The sequence below is a fragment of the Acomys minous genome (assembly GCF_964271855.1).
Source record: "Acomys minous genome assembly, chromosome: 10".
Classification (NCBI taxonomy): Eukaryota; Metazoa; Chordata; class Mammalia; order Rodentia; family Muridae; genus Acomys; species Acomys minous.
Window position 1 is genome coordinate 1,554,146 of NC_140491.1, and position 23,264 is coordinate 1,577,409.

The following is a 23,264-nucleotide window of genomic DNA, read 5'->3' on the forward strand; positions in this document are numbered from 1 at the left end:
TAACCTTAGCCTAGAATAAGCTACAGGAGGAAAGCAACCTGGAGCCCCTAGTTATGATTTGCCACACAAATAAACAATCTGAGAAAACTTTATATTTCAAACCCACAAAGCTGTAGCTTCCTTACACCTTTGAGTGTGCTATTGAGGACAGTGTACAGCCCAATTCCTTCTAAATGACAAAACCTTTGTGTAAGCAAAGAGCAAGACAGACTGGATTCTTCACATCCAGTGTTTAACCAGATCTCACTATTGTCATGGGTCGGTGTCACCTACCTTTTCCCCACTTTCCGTTTTCAAAGGTGAATTTTCACTGGGCATCTCTTCTATGATATACCAGGCAGTTTCATACTTTGTCATTGTATTTTATATGTCCCTACACAGCTAATGGCCACATATGATCCAAAGAAGAAACTATCATGTTACAAAAAGATTCTAGACTTTATGATAATTTCAGGAGCTGCATGAGACTTTAGGATACTTCTGTTTAAAAGGAATAATAAGACTGCATTACAAGTGGAAAGCAAAACATAGCTTAGTAATTGGTCTCAAGGAGAGGAGGTAGGCATCTGTTAGTTACCTACCAGACTCATTGCTTCTATTCCCTGGGTTCCGAATGAGCTCATATTTCTCAAATACCCTTATAGTTAGGTACACCTGAGTGACTGGAATACAGATAGTGCAATGTTAGAATAAATAACCTGTACAATTCATGAGCTCTGTCCCTCAAAATATCATTTTTTAATTTTCATGGTCCAGTTAAAGAAGTTATCATATCAAAGAAACCTGGGCTGTAACTACAGAAGGGATCTCTCTCTTTGTCTATAGATGACTAGATGGGGAACGGCTGTAAATTGTGCTCAAGGGCACAGAGCTTAGAGTGATACTTGAGTCTTTCATCTCCTACTTTAATTCTGTGTTACTTTAGGCAAATCTGTTATTTTCTGCACCAAAATAGCTCTCTTAAATGTGAAGTAGGATAGCAGCAGTTTCCTTTAAAGTGTTGGTGCAAGGATGACAATTCTGACCGAATTGTCACTGTGCCTTCCAAATGCTACCCTGCTCCTTTTGCTTGTTAACTGAAAGGTACAAGGTGATAGTGTGTTTGTTTGTTTGTTGTTATTTGTTCACCACTATTTCCTGGAGCCTAAAACAAAGTGTCATATGTGACAAGGTGACTGGAAATATTTAAGATGTATAAAGTATGCCAAACTCTACCAACATGCCTAATACACAGATTATTTCAATGAGTAATGTTTATGAATGTAATGAATATTCTATATTTTCATGGAATAATTACTTATAATGTGTATAATGGTTATTATTATGTTGTTTTTTCTTATTTGGTGAGATAATAGAATATAGAAAATATTTTACAAGTGCCTTGCTTTTCACAGTTTATCTTTTGATGAAATATAGTAATGATATGATTTTTAAAAACACTATAAGAGAGTGAGAAAGTTTGGTTTTAAATTATCTATGACTAAAACCATTAACTGATATGACATTTTTAAAGATCATTGAAGTGAAATCATTAACCCAGGAAGTTTTCAACTGTGGCTCTAGAAACATTTGTACTAGAAATTCTATTCATTTCAAATGCTATTGTGGTGTATGAAGCTTACAATACACCTGACCTCCACCAGCTGGATGCCAGTAGCATCCTTCCTCTCTAATGTGATAATAAAAAATGTTTCAGATTCTGTCAAATTCTCTGGGGAGCAAAATTACCTTTTATTGAGAACCAAAGATGGAAGTTTTCATATGCTCATTTAGCAAGCCATTAACTCAATATTTTCTTATCAAGTAATTAATTATTAATTGAGCACTTTTTCTACCTGACAATGGTATAACACACTGGGGTCATACCAGTCAGTAAAACAGAAACATCTTTTCCCTAATGAAGTTTATCTTAGATAAGGAGGGTGAAAAATCAGCAACAAAATCATTGCGAAGACAGATGGAGAGGTGATATACAAAAACACTACGGTCAAACAGAAGGATGGTACTGTGAGCCGTATTTTCTGTGTTCTAGGCCTTTGACATTTGGGCCATTACTGAGGATAGGTCTTCTCAGCCTTAGTCAGTTCATAGAGAAGGTAAGACAGTGAGCTTTCACGTTTCAAAAGCTAACTCAACAATTCAGAACTTTTAAGATTACCACCTTCTCTACCAGGCTGCTACACATCAGATCACTGTCTGCATACGCTCATCTCAGGAACAAGTACCAGAAAACAGGGACTTCTCTTATGTCCCAAAAGCTGGATGCTTTTATCAGAACTAGCCAATCCAATGCTGTTTTCTGTGCCTTTCTGCAGAAAGCACACTAAAGGCCCTTGTCTAGGCTGCTCCTTTCTTCTTCTTGGCATTGGATGACACTGGAGGTTCACCACAAGCTTTCCCATTCTCAGTGTGCCTCTCTACCCATAACTCTCTTTCATTTAATTTTTCCTCATTCATTAATGTTGATAAACCTCAAATTTCCCACCAGTATACTACTATATTTTAGAATAAGAAATTTGGGCTTTATTTTAGATACAGGGGAAGGATTAGCTTTTATGATAGGAAGTAAAGAAGCCAGGACAAATTGAATGAGCCATTTTAATACTTGAAGGAAAAATATTTCTTGAAATAAATACCACAAAGACAAAATTTCCCCAGAGAGGTACATTTGCATATCTATGCAAAAGTGAGGAGCCCAGGGTTACTGGAGCACGCAAATCATGAAAAGTAAGAGGCTAAGTGGCAAAATGTTTAGGGATCCAGTTATATAGGTTTGTAGTACCCATTTCTTATCTGGCTTTCACACTTTAATTACAAATTTTTAAGATCACAATATACTTACATCCTTTCACCCTTCCCTTTCCTCTTTCATCCCTCCCATGCACCCTCCTTCCTCTCTCAAATTCTTTCTATATTCTTCTTTAACTATTGTTAATATATGGAAAGGAAGTCCACAGAATGGGAGAAAAATCTTTGTGAGCTATGCATCCAGCAGAGGATTAATATTCAGAATATATAAACAACTCAAAAAATAAGCCAGTGAAAAAGGTCACTAAATAAACAAAACCAAAGGCAACCAGAAAAAAAATTACTCATTCAAAAAATGGGCTTGTGGTCCGAACAGAGTTCTCAAAGGCAGAAATAGAAATGGCCAAACAAATATTTTCCTAAATGTTCATAATCCCTAGTGATTAGGGAAATGCAAATCAAAGCAACTGTGAGAGTTCCTCTTACTTCAGTCTGAATAACAAAGACCAAGAAAACAACTGACAACACGTGCTGGAGAGAGTGTAGGGAACCTCATTATCTGTTGGTGAGATTGAAAACTAATACTTAGCTCTGAGTATGATCGGAACTGCAGCACGCCTATCACCAAGGAAAGACATGGTTTTGATGTACACTCAAGTGTCCTACAGGTGTTCTTTAGAGGGCAGATGACAAAAGGCCAAAGAGTGAAAGTAGGGCTGCAAGTTCACAAATCAGTGTTCACCGAGGTTTTGTCTAGAGGGAGCAGCAGGAGAGGTAGAAACACTTTGTGGATGGAGTCAATAGAACAAACAGGATTTGTTGATAAATTGGATTCTCTGTGTGGAAACTAATTGGAGGATACAAGTATAAGGTATCTATTCAACATCTAAATGTTGATGCTGAGCAAGCATTTGTGTATGTGCATATATGTACATCACTTGTGTCACAAGTAATGATGACAGGGTTAAAAATTTTGGAGTTCAAGGATAAAGACAGAAATTAAAATCATTCGGATGGACAAGAAAACTATATATTTTGATTATAGATACAGAACAATAGAAGTGAATGATAGGAGTTATTTATATTTGTAAAATATAAAGGCTAAAAAGAAAATTTTCCATATGATCAGTATATTTGTATTTATCAGTGGGTTTAAACATCACTTTAGTTGAGTCCTGTGTAGACTCTATAGCTAATAATATGTTAATTTTATTATTAAATTATAGGTCCATCAAAGAGAACAATAGAAATGTGAGAAGAGATACAGCCTTTTTGAAAACTATACTAGTGTATTTATGAAGCTAGTGGTGTATAATTTATTTTTCTTTATCTATTGACATGGACCATTTCTTCCCCCTCTCTCATTCTTTTAATTTCTTCATTTTGGCAGGACACAAGATTACAGCACACTAATGATTATAACACATGCAGCAATATCAATTCCAATTAGTCTGTGTGGATTAAGCATAGTAATGGGTTGATAATGAGCTCTGGAGGTTTTTCTTAAAAGTGCATTGCCAGTGTAAACACTAATGAGTCTTTTGGAGCCTTTATCCCCTGCCACCATTACTGTCACTTTGTAAAATTTCACAGAATGTTGTCCTACTAAGTTCCAGCTTTACATGAAACCATTTTCTTGCTCTATATATGAATCTTATTGCACTACACAAAAGTATAAATGTTTAATACAATGTGAATATGAAATGTATTTTACAAACATTATGTGTGCATTTATGTGACTCCAATCATATTTGGGTTCATGTTCTGAAAAATCAATCTTTTCAAGACCTGGGAAGTGGATAAACCAGTGTGTGAGAGTTCTTTGTGCATTTACAAAGCTTTGCATAGAGCCATTAACCAATAGTGATTATGCTCTGGGGCATTGCTGATAAAGTGAGGAGGTGAGCTGACAGGAGCTTTCCAGACTTGGGTATAAACCGAAGAAAAGAAAAGCAAGGGTGGAAAACACAGGGCAGTGGTTTCAAGAAATGGATGACTGAGAACAAGAAATAAAGGGCTATATAAAGAAGTGAACTTCAGTTACAGAAATAGATGTAGGAATGGAAACACTCCCACACATGCTACTTGACATAGGTATCAAAATGTAAAGATAACAAATATTCAGAAATTCAGTCACAGAACATATCACATATACAGATACATAAGCGCACACCATTCTGTACCAACAGAGTATAGCTTTAAAACATCTCCTTAGAGGCCTGTGTTTTGCTAAGCAGTGGAACACTGTATCTTCAACATGCATTTGGGTGAATTTCTTAGGATACTCTTGCTGAAATGTAGGACCTTGACAGATTTTCTATTTGCTGCATTGATTTTTGTCATTGTTATCAGGGAATGCATATTTATGTTGAGATGCTTAATTGAAAAGTAAGCCAATTTGGTGTGGCCAAAAGGAAAAAAATACTTTGTGAAGACCTATGTGTGAGTAAATCTTTTCAAATCACTGAGTTTTCCTTAAGTTTCTTTAAGGCAAAGGCAATGTGATCAGTTTTATCCAATCCAGTACAATACAGACAGCCCTTTCTTTCACATTCTTTTACTGTGCTTGATATTTGGCCCTAATACTAATGCACCATATATTAGTCGCAGGTCAGTAGTGTAATTTATGTATTCATGCTGTTATCATCACACTTTCTTCTGTCCTGAAGGAATTTCTTGTTACGATCAAGAGTTGTTATTACTATTATCACTACATTATTTGCCGGTAACAACCACTCACTGTGGGTACAAGCAGAGGTTGAGTGCGTTTTGGAGATAGAAAAGCCTGTTTATAATGCAGCTTATGAGCACCGAATTCCTGAAGATTTTTGCTGTTAGATTATAGAAAATTACCATTGTAAAATTAGCCTTAAAATAATATTATCTGAGTCAGGATCTCAGTGGTAGACAACACACCTGCTTCTAAATTTGTTCTTTCTTCCTTCCTTCCTTCCTTCCTTCCTTCCCTTCTTTTTTTTTTTTTCCTTTTAATGCGACATGTCATTTTGGATTGGCAATTACCCTAATGATTTCACTTTTCTTCATTACATATTCAAATAGTTTCAAAATCTTGTTACATTGAACAACTGGGGTTTTAATTTCAAAATATGAATTTGTAGGAAAAGTAGAGACAGAATTCAGACCATAATATCTATGTACTTGTTATATTTTTCATCTTAGTAGAGTTTTGATAGGAACATTTCTCTGAACTCAATACCAAAGCCATTATGAAACCATTTAATAGCTATGAAATGGGTGAGCAAGGGATCCCCGTTGCCTGTTTTCCCAGACTGCTTTTCTGCTTGTTTGGTTTTTTATTGCCATGTGATCATTGCCAAACAATCAATATTGAAGATTTACACATATTAAAATATAGTGACAATGCAACCAAATCAATCACATAGAATTTAAATTAATTCATACTCAAGTTTCAGTTACATTTTAAAGTTTGTTATAAATTATTAACTATGTAAATTAAATATGAGTTAATATGTCATTGAAAATTGAACCTTAAAATCTCAATCTCAGCATATATCTAAAAGTTGTTTCTGGTCTTTTATTCTAGCCACATAAAAACAGTAACAGATACAATGTTTCTTTTACTTTCAGATATATTTTTCAGTATAGGAAAAAATAAGCAGTAGGATTCAGGGCTACAAATCTAGGCAGGAAATGAAAAATGAAAGGTCACCATACAAAAAGCACTAATCTGACACAGTTCTTTTGTAAGAATGGAGAGAGATAACATTATAGGCCAGTGGACACTCAGAGCCAGCCAACTATAAATGACTCTTATTAAAGTATTTTCTTTTGAAAGCCAAAGTATCATGTACATACATGAAATAAATGAAATACCGACTGCACATCTTGAAACAACTATATTGTATTGAAGGAATTGTTCTTTGAATATAGAAATTTTGCACCAAAAATGCTATTTGTTGTAGGGTGGAGGCAAGGATTTTTTACTGATTAGTTTCATTGCCAGTGTCCTATGATGGGCTTTAAATATCGAGGGAGTCTCAAACTCCACAGCACTGCTTTGTGTGTATCTCCCACTGCTCAGCTGATTGACTCCAGAGATCAAGAACATGTACACTGAAGCACGTGTGAAAATAAACCTCAAAAGAACTCCAAGCTACACACCCATAACATGTACTCAGAGGACCTAGCTCAGACCCACTCAGTCTCCTTGATTTTTGAGTCAGTCCTATGGATCACTATGAGCACTAGTTTGTTGAATCTCTGGGCAGTGTTCTCTTGTCTCAAGCCCTCTGGCTGTTACAATCCCTCCTCTCCCTCTACCTCAGGGCTCCCTAGATTGCCCTAATGTTAGTTTGCTACATCTGCTCCCATCAATTGATGATGATGATTGTGCTTGGCTCAGGTCTTATTTTTAACAGTTTATGCCTTGTTCAGTTGGTATCCCTGGGAAGCCTGCTATTTTCTCAAATTAAACAGAGGAGCAGTGGGTGTGGGCAAGAGGAGCAGTGGGTGTGGATCCTGAGAAGAGTGGATGGAAGGAAAGCTTTGGTTTAGGTGTAACATACAGGAGAATAAAAACAAAGATTAAACAAAAAATTAATCTCAAAGGGACTGGAGAGAGCACCACTATCTACCTGACATATGGAGAAGTAGATGGGAAAGTGATACTTGAGAATGAGATTAATAATAATAATAATAATAGAATGAAATATTATCTATCACAATGAGTCTAAGTTTTATAGTATCACTCAAAACTGTTATATATGAAAAAATTGTCTTCAGTGCCTAATTGTTTCCTATTAGGAAGTCAATAACTCTGAGATCTATTGGTACAGGAAGGGGGGGGGAGAAAGAAGGGAGAGAGAGACAGAGGAGGGGGGAGAGAGTCACTCTACTTTGACTTAGTTTTATGCTACACACATCCTTAATCTGGAAGTTTTTGTTTGGAATGCTGTGAAATAAGTGGTGCTATTCACAAAAAGATTTTTTTCTGGTCTATTCCAATAGGCAATTCAATGTAAACGGTATATTTGTGGGTTCTTGGATTTTTTCTAAAGATTTTATTTTTATTTTATTGGCATATACATTTACATCATTACACATAAATTAAAAATTACATACCACAAGAAAGATTCTTGGATTTTTATTTTGTCATAGTGAACTGGGACAACAAATTGAGTGTAAGGTCTGTGTACTAGCATGAAAGGCACAGGTGTGGAAGACGAAAATGGGAGGAGAGTGAAAAAGAAAGTATAATTATGCGTGTGTGCAAATACCATGATTAAGCACATCATAAAATAAACTTTTAAAATCCAAAAAGGAAAAAAAGTCATCTAAAGGATCAGGGTAAGTGATGAGATGTAGGGCACAGGACTAGCATTCTGGGTTTCTGACAGTACACCTATTTAGCCGCTTTCAGAGAAACTAATGCGGATCATAATGTCAAGTTCTGATTTCCATGGCAACGCTTTATGCATGCTGAAGCATTTGTGTGGTTATGAAACTACGCAGCATCACATTCAGGAGTCAGAGTTTAATCAGTTCTGCCCTCTTGGGAATACAGAAAGTAGGGGAAGCATAAAGGGACCCAGTAGCTACTGACAGTTGCAATCTGCCACATGTATTTTCCTGACGGCTAAATAATAAAGACCTTTACTGGACCGAGATTGGGGTTTAAAAAAAAAATGTCTCTTTTGCTGGCTCCAATAAAATGCTGCCACACTTTCTTAATATAATAGGAGATAACCCTTAGAAAATGTCAAAGGAATTTTCCTTTTCCCACTGAATTAAACTGTGCTATTTTTCCCTTGAATGGTCTGAAAGTCTCTAGCTCATTAATAGTCATTTGGTAAGGTGGAGACTATATAGGGCAGAATACATTGTATCTACTTTATTCTAATCTCTATTCCAGTTTATCGATTGAATAATTAACAGGTAATTATTCAAGACTGTGTAGTTTGTTAACTAGGGCAGAAAGCTGAAATCTAGATAAACTAGAGATGAAATCACCCTGATATTTGGAATTTTATATTAGATTTACTCGTGGGACACTGAGGGGTATGCACTTGACAGGCCGCAGTTTCAGGATAACCTGTAGGGGTCGGTTCTTCTACCATGGGATCAAATTCGGGTCAGCAGGCTTGATGACTAGTGTCCTTAACTGCCAAAGCAGCTCCATGGCCCCTCCTCTTGATATTGTGATGTTTAATATACCTATCATTGAGTGATAACTGTGCTGTGCGAAATACTCCATTTTAAATTGGTGTCTATGGAACACCTTCAAATAGGCAGAATATGGTAATTGTTTTATTTTCTGAGCTGGAGAAACTTTTAAAATCTGAATAAAATTAATCAGCACGTTTATGAGAAATGGTTTCAGAAAAATTCATAGATACCAATTTATGTCACCTTAATTCACAGTTTATACAAATGCACAATCTGCATTCATTGTGATAATTTTCATCTTCAAACAATATAAAGATGAGATATGATAGTTATTGATTTATATTCAGAAGTTTAGACGCACCAAGATAGGAAAGAAGTTTTCTTCAAGGTTGCCAAATACAAATAGCCAAAACACTATGCATGTAATATTTATATAATTATTGATTGTTTTGTAGGCAGTATATTGTATATATGTGTAGTAATATAACTGTATATGTAAAAAAAGAAAAATAATAAAATTTAAAGAAAAATAAAAAGTAAAATTAAAAAAATTATCATACCTTATATGCTTATAAATTCCGTTATTCTTAGGATTATAGACTGGTGATAATCAAGTAAAGAATAAACTCCTGTATTCATTAATTTATAGTAATATTAACATTTCCCTTCAGGTGCAGACACCAGGATGATGGTTCTCCCGTCTGATATGCATTTGGATCTAGGTCAAGGTTCAATAATTTAGTAATGAGGTCCCTTTCATTAAAGTACCAAAAAAAGACATGTGACTATTCTCTACAGAATGCTATTTCAATACTGGATAAGAAGGGTTTATTTAGAATGCTGCCAGAGCTACAGGTAAGATGGGCAGAAGGTAGCGGCCCTTATCTTGTAAAGCACCTCCTGCTATCCCCCCTCCCCAGCACATGCATGCTACTCATGTTGGAAGGTTTAAAACTTAAGCTTGTGAACAAGAGGCTCTGGTTTGCCCCAGGTCTCCCATGTATGTCAAGTTACATTCCGGGTAGAGAGTAAAAACGTATCATTTGACATGGCTCAGGATTATAATCTGCTGGCTATGATCAACAGGCCATACACTTATTGAAGAGATCCTAAATATGGAACAATTTTAAATGGAGTAAGATAAATCTCTCTGCAAGCCCCTGGCTGACTGCTAAGAAGCTTTGGTGAGGAGAACCTTGGGAAGTCTGACAAATGTGAAAACAAGTGCAATGAGGAAGGAACGCACATTTTATTTAACATTTTTCTTTTTCAGCATTATAAAATAATTACATTATTTCCCTTTCTCTTTCCTTCCTCCAAACTCTCCAACTCACTACTATTCAAATTCAAGGCCTTTTCCACAAATTGTTATCATATGGATATATGTAGATGCACATTCATATATATTCATAAACACAACCTGCTAAGTCTCTATACTATTACTTGCATAGTTTTTTTTTTCAGTACTGACCATTTGGCTTTAGATAGCCAATTGATGTTTCTTTGATGACCATTTCTCCCACTCTCAGCATTCTTTCATTTCCTTTAGTTCTTTGTGTAGGATTGAGTCCTTGTGGTGTTTCCTCATCCACTTTGCATAAGTATTGTTGTTGTCCTCGGTCAGTTCATTTTTAGGCAATCATGTTGGTTAGACTCTGGAGGTAGCTTCTAACATTCCTAGGAAACACACCTCATAGCAAATTCCCTGATCCTCCTGCTCTTACAGTCTTTCCATCCCCTCTTCTGCAATGAGCCTTGAGTATGGGAGTTGTATTGTAGATATATCCACTGGGACATGACTCCTCAACTTTGCATTTTTATTGCTTGTGGTCTTCTGTAATGGTCTCCATTTGTTGCGAAGAAAAGTTTATTTAATTAGATGCAAGGATTACATGTATCTGTGGCCTTAAGTACAGATATTCAGAGTGTAATTAGGGATTATTCTGGTTTAGGAAAGTGGTAGATGTAAGCTCTTCTTCATCACCCATGAGTTCACTAGACCTGGCAGATGGCTAAATTTCTAGTACCAGGAATTTTAATTCCTCTTGTTGAGCAGATCTTAAGTCCAATGAGAGAATGGTTGGCTACCACAAAGGTATTTGTGCAAGTACTAAACCCTTAGGGCCTGCAACTTTCATCTTTCCACCCACATACTATTCTATTGGCATATGAGCATGTCCTCTCTTCATCATGAAATGATGAATGTCAAAGGCATAGAAAATATTACTTAGGACACAACAATTCACCATGCATAAGGACAATATCTATGATGATTGTCCTTTAAATATAATGGTAACAACTCTATAGTATTGTTTCCAAAGTGCTAAAAGCAAAGATGCCCACAAAGATTGTATGTTCATTTTATATCTGATTGGTTTGATAAAATATGTAGATCAATTTTTGTTAGCATACATTCTCTACCAATATAATTTATCTTTAAAAGTTTCTTAGAACCATAGTAATTAAGGAAATTTAGAATATTTTAACTACATATGAATACAAAAATATAAATTTATATGGACTTAGGTAACAATATTATATGATATTTGTTCAATTGTAATAAAGAAATTGTGACAAAAGCAAAATCCAGTGAAGAGTACTGCATCTAAGACACAAGAGAATGTTTTATGCTGTTGTCAGGGTTCTTATTTAAGGCTTTTTTAAAAGAACTTTTTGTGAATGCTTAACCTTTATTGAATACTAAGTTGATTATGGACTTGTAAGAGTCACAACAATTATACAGAAGAAAACATAGTATTTGTCCTTGACTTAAAACTTTAATATTGCACTAATTAAGCTTTTGTGGCATGAGTATAGTCATTTACATGGCAATCAATGAAGCATAATAGAATCCAACAATTAATTTTCCTTTATGACATACTGGGGATGTAGTGTATACTCAGCAAATAACAGAAAACGTAGATATCAAGATATTATTATGAGAAGGAAGTATGAAAGCAAAATTTTCATACATTGTGTCATATAAAATTTTAAGTGCGTCCTTCTAGCTACCCTCTCTGATATGTTTAATGCCATGCTCCAATTCCTCTATCCCTCACGCGATTGCTTTTATATTAGCTAAGGATTAGTGTAGAATTAATTTATTGACATGAGTGATGATGTGTTTATTTTCCAGTAAACTCGTGGCTTCAGATCAGAGAAGAGATACTAGGTTATCTTTTTGCATCATTTTTGGTGTGTTTTGTGTCCATTTATCTGCTTCATAGCACGCATTTCTAAAGACCATTATCAACAGTAGCTTCAGAGTCCTTCTGAAGTCTTTAACACAGTTAGTGGCGAGATGCTATTAATTGTGTACCTTAGTAAAAGCATCTTAATGTTTAATGAGATCTTAAAATGTGTCAGATATGGCTAAAAGTGGAAAAAAAGAAAAGAAAAGAAAGAAAGTTGCTATTTTATTTTTCCTGCTAAGGAATTGATTGTTGGGTGGGTTGGCGTCATACCTATGACCTGGGTTAATCACTGGGACCCATATGATAAGAAGACAGAACCACTTCCAAAAGCTATCCTCTGCCCTCTACACATGTGCTGTAGCAGGCTCACATACTGCACACTTCTTACTTGATTTGCATCCACAGCATCCGTATAAGCTAGGTTCATGATAGTGTACATCTGTAATCTGAGTACTGGGAAGTAGAGACAAGAAATTCCCTGAACCTTCTAGCCATCCAAGCTAGTTAATAAGTAAGCTATAGGTATGAGAGGCCTTGTCTCAACAAAAAGCGCTCAGAGGGATTGAAGAAGACTCCTGATGTCAACCTCTGTCGTCCCACCTATTCCTCCACATGATCACAAACATATATACAAACACACACACACACACACACACACACACACACACATATACAAACACACACACACACACACACACACACACACACATGCTCACACATATACAAACACAAACAAAGATATTGTTGATAAAGAGCTAAGCATGACAATAGAGTTTTCATCTTTATTAGATTAAAATTTACTCAAAGTGATGATCAAGGTAATGATCTTTTACCAACACTATGCTCACAGTCTAAGATCTTTTTTCTTAGCAGTTTTTATTTGATGACTAAATATAGTATCATAATAAATATATGACAAAACTCTTCTAGAATATACCTGTATATTCTCATTCTTTTCTTATATAAATAAAATATAAAACAAATTTCAATCCTTTATCTCTTCAACATTTAAATGAGTGTTTATCAGTCTTCTGGCAGATAGATCTTTCAAGTACAGAGAGAAGAGGAAGTTGGAATTGGAATTACAAGCAACAAAATAGAAAATAAGTGGCAAACAGAATTGGAAAAGAAAATAGGCTTGGAGGGCTTGGTGATTTAGAGGGAATTGTGTGATAACAGTTTGAATTTAGATAGTAAAAGCCTAAAGTGTCTGACAAGCTACAGAGTTGTTGGTGAACTGTCTACAGGGAAAAGCACAGCTTCCTACTCTATTTCAAAGAGAAATGAGAGAGAAAAAGAAAACAAAGGTGTTAAAAAAACAATCCAACTGAAGCATATCTTGGAATTGCTTTACAATTTCTATATATTTTGCTAAATGAGAGGAATGTAAATGATTTAATTCAGAAAAGTAAGAAGTTAAAAATATACCAATTATAAAAATATTTTCACCTTAATTCTATATTTTGATCTGGATGGCTTTTTAAATCTCCCAATAATACATATTCATGGGAGTACCAAAGTAGATACTGAAATGGTCTTTTGAACTTAACTAAACAACTCTCAGTTAAGTCACAGCAATTGTGAGTTCACAATGATGTCAAAGGAGTGATAGCCATCCATTCCCTTAGAGGTGATGGGTCCTGAAATCATCCCTGGATTCAATTTCATAACTTTCCTAACTTGTCTGAAGCGATCACAGTCTACAGAGGCCCACTCCAGGCACAAGAAGGAGCCCTGCTACAGTCTGAGGAAATTTGAACCTGTTTATTTACATGATAACAGAGGCTCCATCTTCTAACCCTAAGTCTGCTGGTCAACATCCTCGTGGGTGTCCAAAGCACACATGGGCTGTACAGGAGCCAGGGCTATTAAAACTGTGAACACTGAGCTCCATTACCGATTGGCTTCACTTCCATTCAACTGCAACCTCAACTCTTATCAGCTTCAGCACCAGAGGAACATACTATCTGACACAAGTAACATGCAGAGACTGGCAAAGGTGATTGTTCTTTCAAATGTGCAGAAACCAAGGCAAAGCTATTTGGGTTGTAGATATGGAACTATATGGATTTGGCAAAATCTCAGAAATTGAGCTTTATAAATCATGTGGAATAGAATTCAAAATGATAACAACAACTGCCGAGAATGTAAAGAAAAAAAAGGAACCAGGGACTAGCTTCCTGATAGGTTATATAAACCCAAGTGGACAGCTTTAAACATATACACAACATATAAGCATATGAGCATGTGAGCAACACTAATTCTCTGTCTCTCTGTCTCTCCTCTCTCGTGTGTGTGTGTGTGTATGTATGTGTGTGTATAATAACAACTAAAGAAGAGATCATGGGTTAGATAGATTAGGGAGCATGGGAACTGGGGAGAGAGGAGGATAGGAAAAATCAAAATAATCATTCTGAGCATTGAAATTCAAGAAAAGTGATAGGCAACTAAATGAAATATATGTAACAAGAAATTTATTAATTGAGAAGGTTAATAAAGAAATAGAAATCATTGAAAAGAAAATAAACAGAAATACTAGAGCTGAAAACAACAATGACCGAATTAAAAATTCAATGTATTTGTTTTTATTAGTTGGCGCACTTATGCAGAAGAAAGAACATGAAAATGAGCATTGGCCATTTAAAATTTGCAAATTAGTCAAAAAAGGCAATAGTTGAAAGAAGCACAAAATCATTTGGGGATATAATTTATACTTATGGATATATGAATTGTGGAAGTTTGGGTAGGAATAGAAGAAAAATTTTAAAAAGCTTAATTGAGAGAGCATTTGGCTGGAAACAGCTACAGACTGGGGAGGGATATTAGCCTCTCAGGTGATGGTGTTTAAAGGATACCCCACCCCCCACACAAAGCAATGCTTACTTTAAGTCAGAACTGCTGGCCAGCTGTGCAAATGAACTCACAATGTTGGTGGTATCATGAACAAGAATATGAGAGCTTAAGCCAGCCTAAATCCCGGCATGGAGAGGGAACGTGGGAATGAAGTCAACCCCTCTCCCACAACCTAAGGGCTCTTGGCAATTGATAGCTGCTAGGGGCGAGAAAGTTAGTTCTCTTTAAGAATGTGGGCCCTGGTAAGTCCACCAAGCTCCAGAGGAGGGTTATGCATATCCAAATTGGACATTTTAAATATCCCAATACAAATTGGACCTGATGGATGGGGAAAAAGAGGGCACAAAATTGGGAGAGAAGGGAAGGATGGGTGATCTGTAAGGAACTGTGGGGAAAGTAAATATGATCAGAAGCAATGTACAAATTCTCCAAGAATTAATTAAAAAATGAAAACAGCCATCATTTATGCACACTGTAGGGATTTCTTAGCTCCGCTGCCTTGGCCACAGCAATGATCAAAGCCCCCACCACTGCGGCAGTGGAGAGAGCCCAGGCCCAGCGCCTTGGAGACAGCCATAGAGGAAACACTAAGCCTGATCCCCTCCAAGGTGAGAGCTGTGGCGTGGTGCACAGCCTAAATGGGCTGGGGCTGGGGTAGACTACCATTGCTGCCCCAAGCTATGGCTGTCCCTCTTCAAGATGCTGTACCACCCTGTCCACAGGCTGTGGTGGCCTGCTGCTTCCCCCAAGCTTCAGTCCTCACTCCCACCTCAGGGCAGTCAGCCCCTCCTTCTTGCCCTGGGGCTGTGGAGAAGGGAGACAAAATGGCTCTTGCCAGGGCCTCAGCAGGAGCTGCCCATGGTACCTATACTTGCCTCAGCCAACTGCTGTGAAAACCGGACACCTTTCCTGTCTCAAAATGCCTGCTGCCACAGCCTTCACAGTGGACTCTTTGTAAATTTTGGACACATTATAAAATTTATGACCCCCTCAAGGCAGAAAAGTGGCCAGACCTCTGGCAGGAAAAACGCCAGCAAAACACCTCCCCCTCCCCCCTTCCCCTCGGCCCCGCCCCCCACCACACCTCTGTACCTGCCATCTCTAGCCCCTCAGTAGGACTCATCTGAGATTATGCTAATTTGGCATGAAAAGTCTGGACAAAACCCCATAATCCCTGAGTAGAAATACTGACCAATCCCTGAGCTGCCCACTAAAACCCACCAATCTCTGAGCAGGAGAATTGACCAATCTGCCATCCGGAAAGCCCACCAGTCCCTGAGTTTTTCCCCAGCTCAGGACTTGAAATCCCACCAATCCATACTATGGAAATCCTTGCCCCAGAAAGCTCACCCCTCCACCCCCACCAAGAAACCCTATTTAATGCTGTGTCTGCTCAGTTCCCTGCTGACTTCTCCAGGGAGCAGAGGTGGTTACTCCTGGATTCATCCTTCCAATAAATCTCTTTTAAAGAGATTACTGCCTCTTGTGACTCACTCTTTGGAAGAAGAAGGTTTGGGGCAACACTCCCCTGGCAGCTGCCTTGGATGGAGAAGGAGCAGAGCTCAGGCTCCAAAGCTCCTTGGTTTCTAAGGGTTTGCGGCAGTCCTCCCTGGAGCTACAATGCCTGGAGAAAGAGTGGAGCTCAGGCGTCCAGACTCCCCAGTTCCTCGGGTTTTTGGGCAACCCTCCCCTAGGAGCTGCAACATCTCCGGTGAGGAGGCCTTCTCTCACAGCTGTGAGGTTCCTGGGATCCCATGCCTCAGGAGACTGGTAAGACAGGTCCCAATTCAGAGGGCTGGGATACCCTTCCACAAGTACCAGAAGGCAAGCCACCCACAACACACACTGTTACCTACAAAGCTATTGTTTGGAAATAAAGAAGAGCTAAAGACTTTAAAGAATATCACCCTGAATTTGACTCAATATGCTAACAGTATGCCCTCAAACTGAAGCAAAAGCATGAAAATATATAAAAGTATAATACTCATTATAAATGTCAGGGTGCAGTCAAATATAGAACACATTTGTGGTGTCTTATAAATAAATTTTACATCTAACACAAAAATTAAAACACAAAATACTAAATTATATCTTCAGTAATCCATTAATAGATATACAATATTAAGAGATGTGAATGTGAGATAAAGAGCAAAAAAGTAGGAAACAGAAGGGGTGAGGAAGTATTTATGTGATTGAAGTTTAAAAATGTTATAACCTTAAAATAGAATTATACAGCTCTGATATGTTTTATTCAAGTTCTATGATAACCAGAGCATATCCATACACACAAGCAATAAACAGCACATGCTGCTTGCTACTGCAGAAGGCATCACATCAGCGAACAAACAACAGAAGAGGTAGGAAGAAACAATGGAACTCCAAAACAGAGATTTACCCAAAGAGTATTTACAGGGGGATGTAATCCCCCTCTGGAACAGTCATAGGGGAGGGGAATAAGGGGAAAATGGGAGGGAGGGAAGAATGGGAGGATACAAGGGATGGGATAACCATTGAGATGTAACAAGAATAAATTAATAAAAAAAAGTTAAGGAAAAAAAAAAGAGATATAGTAACTACTTCATGTAGGTACTAGTCTAGTTGCTTGGAATAGATTCACAAAGAACAAAATGTCTTCACTCTTGGGGATTATGTTTTATTAGAGGACCCAAATAATAAACCATGAGAGCCAGAATTAGAAATTACTTATCACATGTTTCTCTGTAATGACAGGCTGCACTGGCCCTCCCTGGGGCTGTGCCCAAAATAGTACCCTTCCTTGATTTTTCCTCTCTTGGTTTCACCTGGGATTCCCTTCCTCAATAAATTTCTCACAAATATACTCACAAAAAAAGAGTATCTGTATATCCTTAGAGCACAATAAATACTATATATATAACGTTTTGTGGGGAGTGTCAAGATAAGCCTTTTGAAGGCCCACAGAGAATGGAGAGTAAAGTATCACCCGTTCCTAAGACTACATGAAGGGTTCTGATCCACTGCATACAATGTTGATCTACTAGGGACTCCGAGCACACTAGTGAAGTCTCAGAATGGATCCTAGGCTAGGGCAGTGGCTGCTTCCCGCTTCTCCAAAGCTTCTCCTAAGGTGACCTTGCTGCCTCACATCCCCCACATTTCCTCAAAGGTACATGAACCTGTTTGATTGCTATTGGTGCTTGAGGCTAGTATGGGATAGTCTGATTGGCCCTTTAACCTTTTAAGGGCCTTTATACTGGACAATAAAGTTAGATCTGCACCTTTGTGTCTGGTCTCCAGAGTCTGATTCCTAGGATTCCATGTGGGCTCTGCCACCATTCACCACCCTTCCTTCCTCAACATTTTACAGTTAAAATATTATATTGACTTTACTTATCTATAGACCAAAATGTAGGGGTGAAAATATCTCGTGAAAATTGTTGCCAAAATACAGCTAAGATGACCATACTTAAGTGAGTAGAAATAGATTTTTTTTTTACGTTGGTCACAAATACAAAGAAGGTTACTATATAATGATAAAATATCAACACATAAGACAAATAATTATAAATCTAGGTGTGGTATTAGCACTTGCAATGTTGCACACCTGTACCCAGAATTCAGGGATGTAGAGGCAGATGGATCTCTTTGAGTTTGAGGCCAGCCTTGTCTATAAAGCAAGTCCAGGACAGCCAAGGCTACACAGAGAAACCCTGTCTTGGAGAAAAAAAAACACAAACCAAAGAAATTTACACATTGAAGAGATGGCTTACTTTGTAAATTGCTTTCTGGACATCATAAAGATATGTGTTTGGATCCCAGAGACTCATGTAAAGAGCCAGGAACATCTGTAATCCTGGTGCTAGGGGGGGCAGCATACATCATGATCAAGAGGTCAACACCTGTGGGAGGCAGAGGAAGACAGGTCTCTGAGTGGAAGTCAGCCTGGTTTGCAAAGTGAATCCAGGCAGCAAGGCTAAATAGAGAAACCCTGTCTCTGAAAAAAAAAATGGGTAAAATAGGTGTACCAATAAATACATTACATCATGGCAGAATCAAATTAAATGAATATTATCTCCATTGAGATATTATTAAAATCATTAAACAAAACTCAGCATTCTTTTGTGAGAAAAGCCCTCAACAATATATTAAGAAGCAATGTACTTTAGCACACTTAAGGACACTTCTAAACTGTGAGGTAGTCATGTGTACTAATGAAAGGCTGGGCACTTACTTTCAAGATTAGGATAAGATTAAGAGTGTCCATCCTAATCACTTTTAATGGGTTCTACAGTGTGGAACTCCTAGACAGAAAAGTAATTTACTCAAGATATAATAAAAATGTAAAATTAATTTTTTGCAATGACAAACTCCCACAAAGGAAACACATGTTATTAAGAAAAAAATATTATGAACCCATGTGGGGTGTAACTTCTTTCTTGATTGATACTACTTACATTATGTAGAAGTAAACCTTTTTCCATGCTGTAAAAACAAAACAAAACAAAAAAAACCAAGAAGCCCACTGATCATTAGCTGTATATAAAAATGATATTTTTGTCTGTATATAAAAAGCACAAACAACAAAAGCAAACAATATAAAATATTTGTCTTAGAAGCTTCTGTAGAGCAAAACAATCATCAATACAATAGAAAAGCAATCTATAGGACAGGCTGGGAGAACACATCGTTAAATATCTATCCAGGAAGTTGTCTCCTGTGCCAATGAGTTCAAAGCTCTTCCCCACTTTCTCTTCTAATAGATATACTGTATCTGATTTTATGGTGAGGTCTTTGATTAGACTTGAGTTTTGTGCAAGGTGATAAACATAAATCTTTTTGTACTTTTTTACACGCAGACGTCGTTAGACCAGCACTCTTTGTTGAAGATGCTGTCTTTTTTCATTGTATGGTTTTGGCTCCTTTGTCAAAATCCAATCGTCCGTGGATGTGTGGGTTTATTTCTGGGTCTTCAATTTTATTTCCTTGATCAACTAGTCTATCTCTATGCCAGTACCACGCCAGCAGAGTTGTGCTCTGAGGCTCCATCCTGCAGCAGATGGAAGCAGATGCTAAGACTCACAACCAAACACTGTGCAAAGCATAGAGAGTCAAGTGGAACGGTTGGGAGTGGGGGAGAGATGAACATGGAGGTGGAAGGAACGCCACAGAAAGACACACAGAGACAACTAACCAGGGCCCAGAGGGGGCTTCTGGGGTCTGAAGTATCAACCAAGGACCATATATAGACTGGACCTAGCTCCTCTACACATATGTAGCTGAAGGGCAGATCAGGCTTCATGTAGGTCCTCTAGTAAGGGAAGCAGGGGCCGGGAGGGGCTCTCTCTGACATGGAATCTGTTGCCTGCTTTTATGCTTGATCTTAGCCAAAAGGCTGAGAAGTGATGTTACCTACTTTTTAATTATTTCCCCCTGGTGGGACTGCCTTGCCAGGCCACAGGGGAAGATTATGAGCTCGGCCTAGATGTGACTCCATGAGCTGGGGTAGGTGGGTATGGGGGCTCCTCTTTCCTGAGGAACAAGGGAGGGGAGCTACTACCAGGACTTAAAGTGAATGAACGAATGAATGAATAAATAAATAAATAAATAAATAAGTAAATAGCCAAAGTACATGGAGAAAGATAGCTAATGACAAGATAATAAGCAGCATGCTTTTAAAATGTCAGGTTCAAGCAGACGTGGTGGCTCACACCTTTAGTCCCAGCTCTTGGGAGGCAGGTGGATTGCTGTGAGTTAGCGGCCAGCCTGGTCTACAAAGTGAGTCTAGGACAGCCAAGGCTACACAGAGAAACCCTGTCTCGGAAGAAAGATAAAAGAAAAAAAAATCTCAGGTTCATCTGAATAAGCATTTTTTAAAAGAAGACAAACAGCCAATGGTTTCTTGAAATCTTAACCATTAGTCATGTGAGAAAAGCAAATAAACCTGCAATGAGCCATCACTTGATGACTATTTTTAGATGCTGAAAGACAACAGGTACCAGCAAATACATGAAGAAACAGAATTCCTTGTCATTGTTCATCAGAGAATAAAACAGTGGAAAACAGTACAGGTTACAGTAGAATTATAAATAAAAATAAATAGTAAATCAAATCACTTTATGGTTCAGCAAACCCAATACTGGGTATATAATCAATGGCAATGATATTATTGATTCAAACCAAGCAGATATGAAATAACTATAGTGTCTTTGTAGGTATCTTTCCATTCAGCACTTTGGAAACACCACTGTACAGGTCTATTACCATTGTGCTTAAAGAGTAATAACCTAACACTCCTCATGCATCGCATGATGGATTGTTCGCAGCTCATTCTCATTTTATTCGTGTCATAATAACTAAACTACTAAACAGCAGCCATGCCAAAGCAGAATAACTACACACACAGGGACACACTATTCAGTTACAAAAGGAAAGAAGAAAGTGAAAGTATGACAATTGTGACCACATGACCAATCTGGAGAATATTTGCTATATGACACAAGCCATGCTCTGAGACACAGAAAGTGTCTCACTTCCTAATATGAAGAGCTTAAAGAATTTCTAGAAACACCCAGTAGAACAGCACTTGTCAGTGGCTAGACGGTGAGGCAATGAGATGTGCATTGGCATGAAGTTTCAGTTAGTTAAATGCTTTATCTGTTCTTGGAATCCACTGTGCAGCCTTGTTAACTACACTGTAATGCTTGCTTTAAACTTGAGAGAACAGACACACATGGTTCCCTTACCACACACATTGCATGCACGTGTGCATTATGTCATAGTGGTGCATGATGCAGACTCAGAATTGATCAGATAAACACCATATTCTGAATGTGTGCATATACAAGCACCATTCTCTATATCTTGAACATGCTATTTTAATTCATCAGTCAAATATGTTAAAATACCTAAATAAAATTATAAGAGATTTTTCAATATCTTAATATGTGCAAAGAAATTTATGTGATCCATGTGTACAATAGATATATTAATCAACAGAGACATATATTTATATTTTAATCTATCAGGGCAATTCAAAATATATTTACTGAGTAATAAATAAATCTCTTTTTTGAAAATTTTATAATAAATCTTACAATTACAAACATAAGAAATGCATATATATGTGTATGTACATATGTATACTTAATTTTTCCAGTCTATGGGGCTCATGAGATCTATAGCTATAGCACCTTTGCCTATGTACTTACAGGAGTATTTGTGGCATTTTCTTTATCCTACCTTGTTATGGATCTTATGAGGACATGTGACTCTAATATAATGAATACCTAAAAAATTAAAATTCAATTTATTTACAGCAATCGTTGGTGTAAGCTGATTTTTGATGGGTTTTCAATATGCAAAAATAAGTATGTGGGAGGTAAAAAAGCTTTAATTATTTAGTAGATATTCTAGATATTTTCTGAGAGTGGGAATAAGGACTTCGTAATATAACAAAAATCTTATATTGTTAAACACTGGGCAAAATCTATTATATTTCAATTTCCATGTTGCAGACAAGAAAGCTAACACTGTCAGAATTAAAAAGGATGGAAAATTGGATTTTTTTTATAGCATGCCGTGGGTGGCTTCCAATTATTTTTCAATAAAGGCTTTGTGTAAATTCTCCAAACTCTCCTAGACATTTCAGCCGATGTAGTCCTTGCTAAAGATTGCAAAGACATTTTATTTTTGCTTTATGTTTTTAAAGGATTTAACTTTGGGCTCTCAGCAGTTTCAGTGGCTCAGGACTAAGGATGGGATCGTGATTTTCAGGTAAAAGATTCCCCACACTTACACATTGTCTACTAGCTAGATCAATATAAAGTCTTTTACTAGGGTTTTCAACAGATTTTTGAAAATACATATACAAATCACTTTATGCCAATTAATGCATATTTAAAAGTACTTGCCAAGGCAAAATAAACATTTTAATTGGTACAGCAGAGAGTGATTCCCTTAGGACATAGACTATGAGAAGGTTCTTAACATGTGTGTTCCCCTCAGCCTTGTATGGTTTATCCAGAAATGTTTTGCTGCTTGAGGAACAAGCTACCATCTCTACTCTCATTCCAGATTCTCCAAGCTGTCTTTTGGGAATATCTGCTTATATTTAAACTGTGCTAATGTGCTGTTTTTGTATTAACCTTGACCTGATGATAGACACTACTGGCAAGTTCTAATTCTGTTAATGACACAGGGTTTGGCTAGAGTGTTGTCACCAAGACATAAACTATGAATCGATGACATTGAGTCACCTAATCAATTGTAGTAACAGAATACTGCAGATCACTGTGAGTAATTCAGTTAGGCTGTCACTGTGATGACACAACACAGCGTAGATTG

The 23,264-nt window shown here is 37.2% G+C and overlaps 1 long non-coding RNA gene across 1 annotated transcript in view; it reads left to right on the forward strand.

The window, feature by feature from the left end:
* The window catches only part of LOC311607105, a 75,666-nt gene extending 52,972 nt beyond the window's left edge, over positions 1-22,694 (forward strand). The window contains exon 3 of the long non-coding RNA XR_014782532.1: positions 22,630-22,694. This is a non-coding gene — a long non-coding RNA (uncharacterized lncRNA). The remainder of the gene's footprint in view (positions 1-22,629) is intronic.
* Positions 22,695-23,264: the final 570 nt, after the last annotated feature.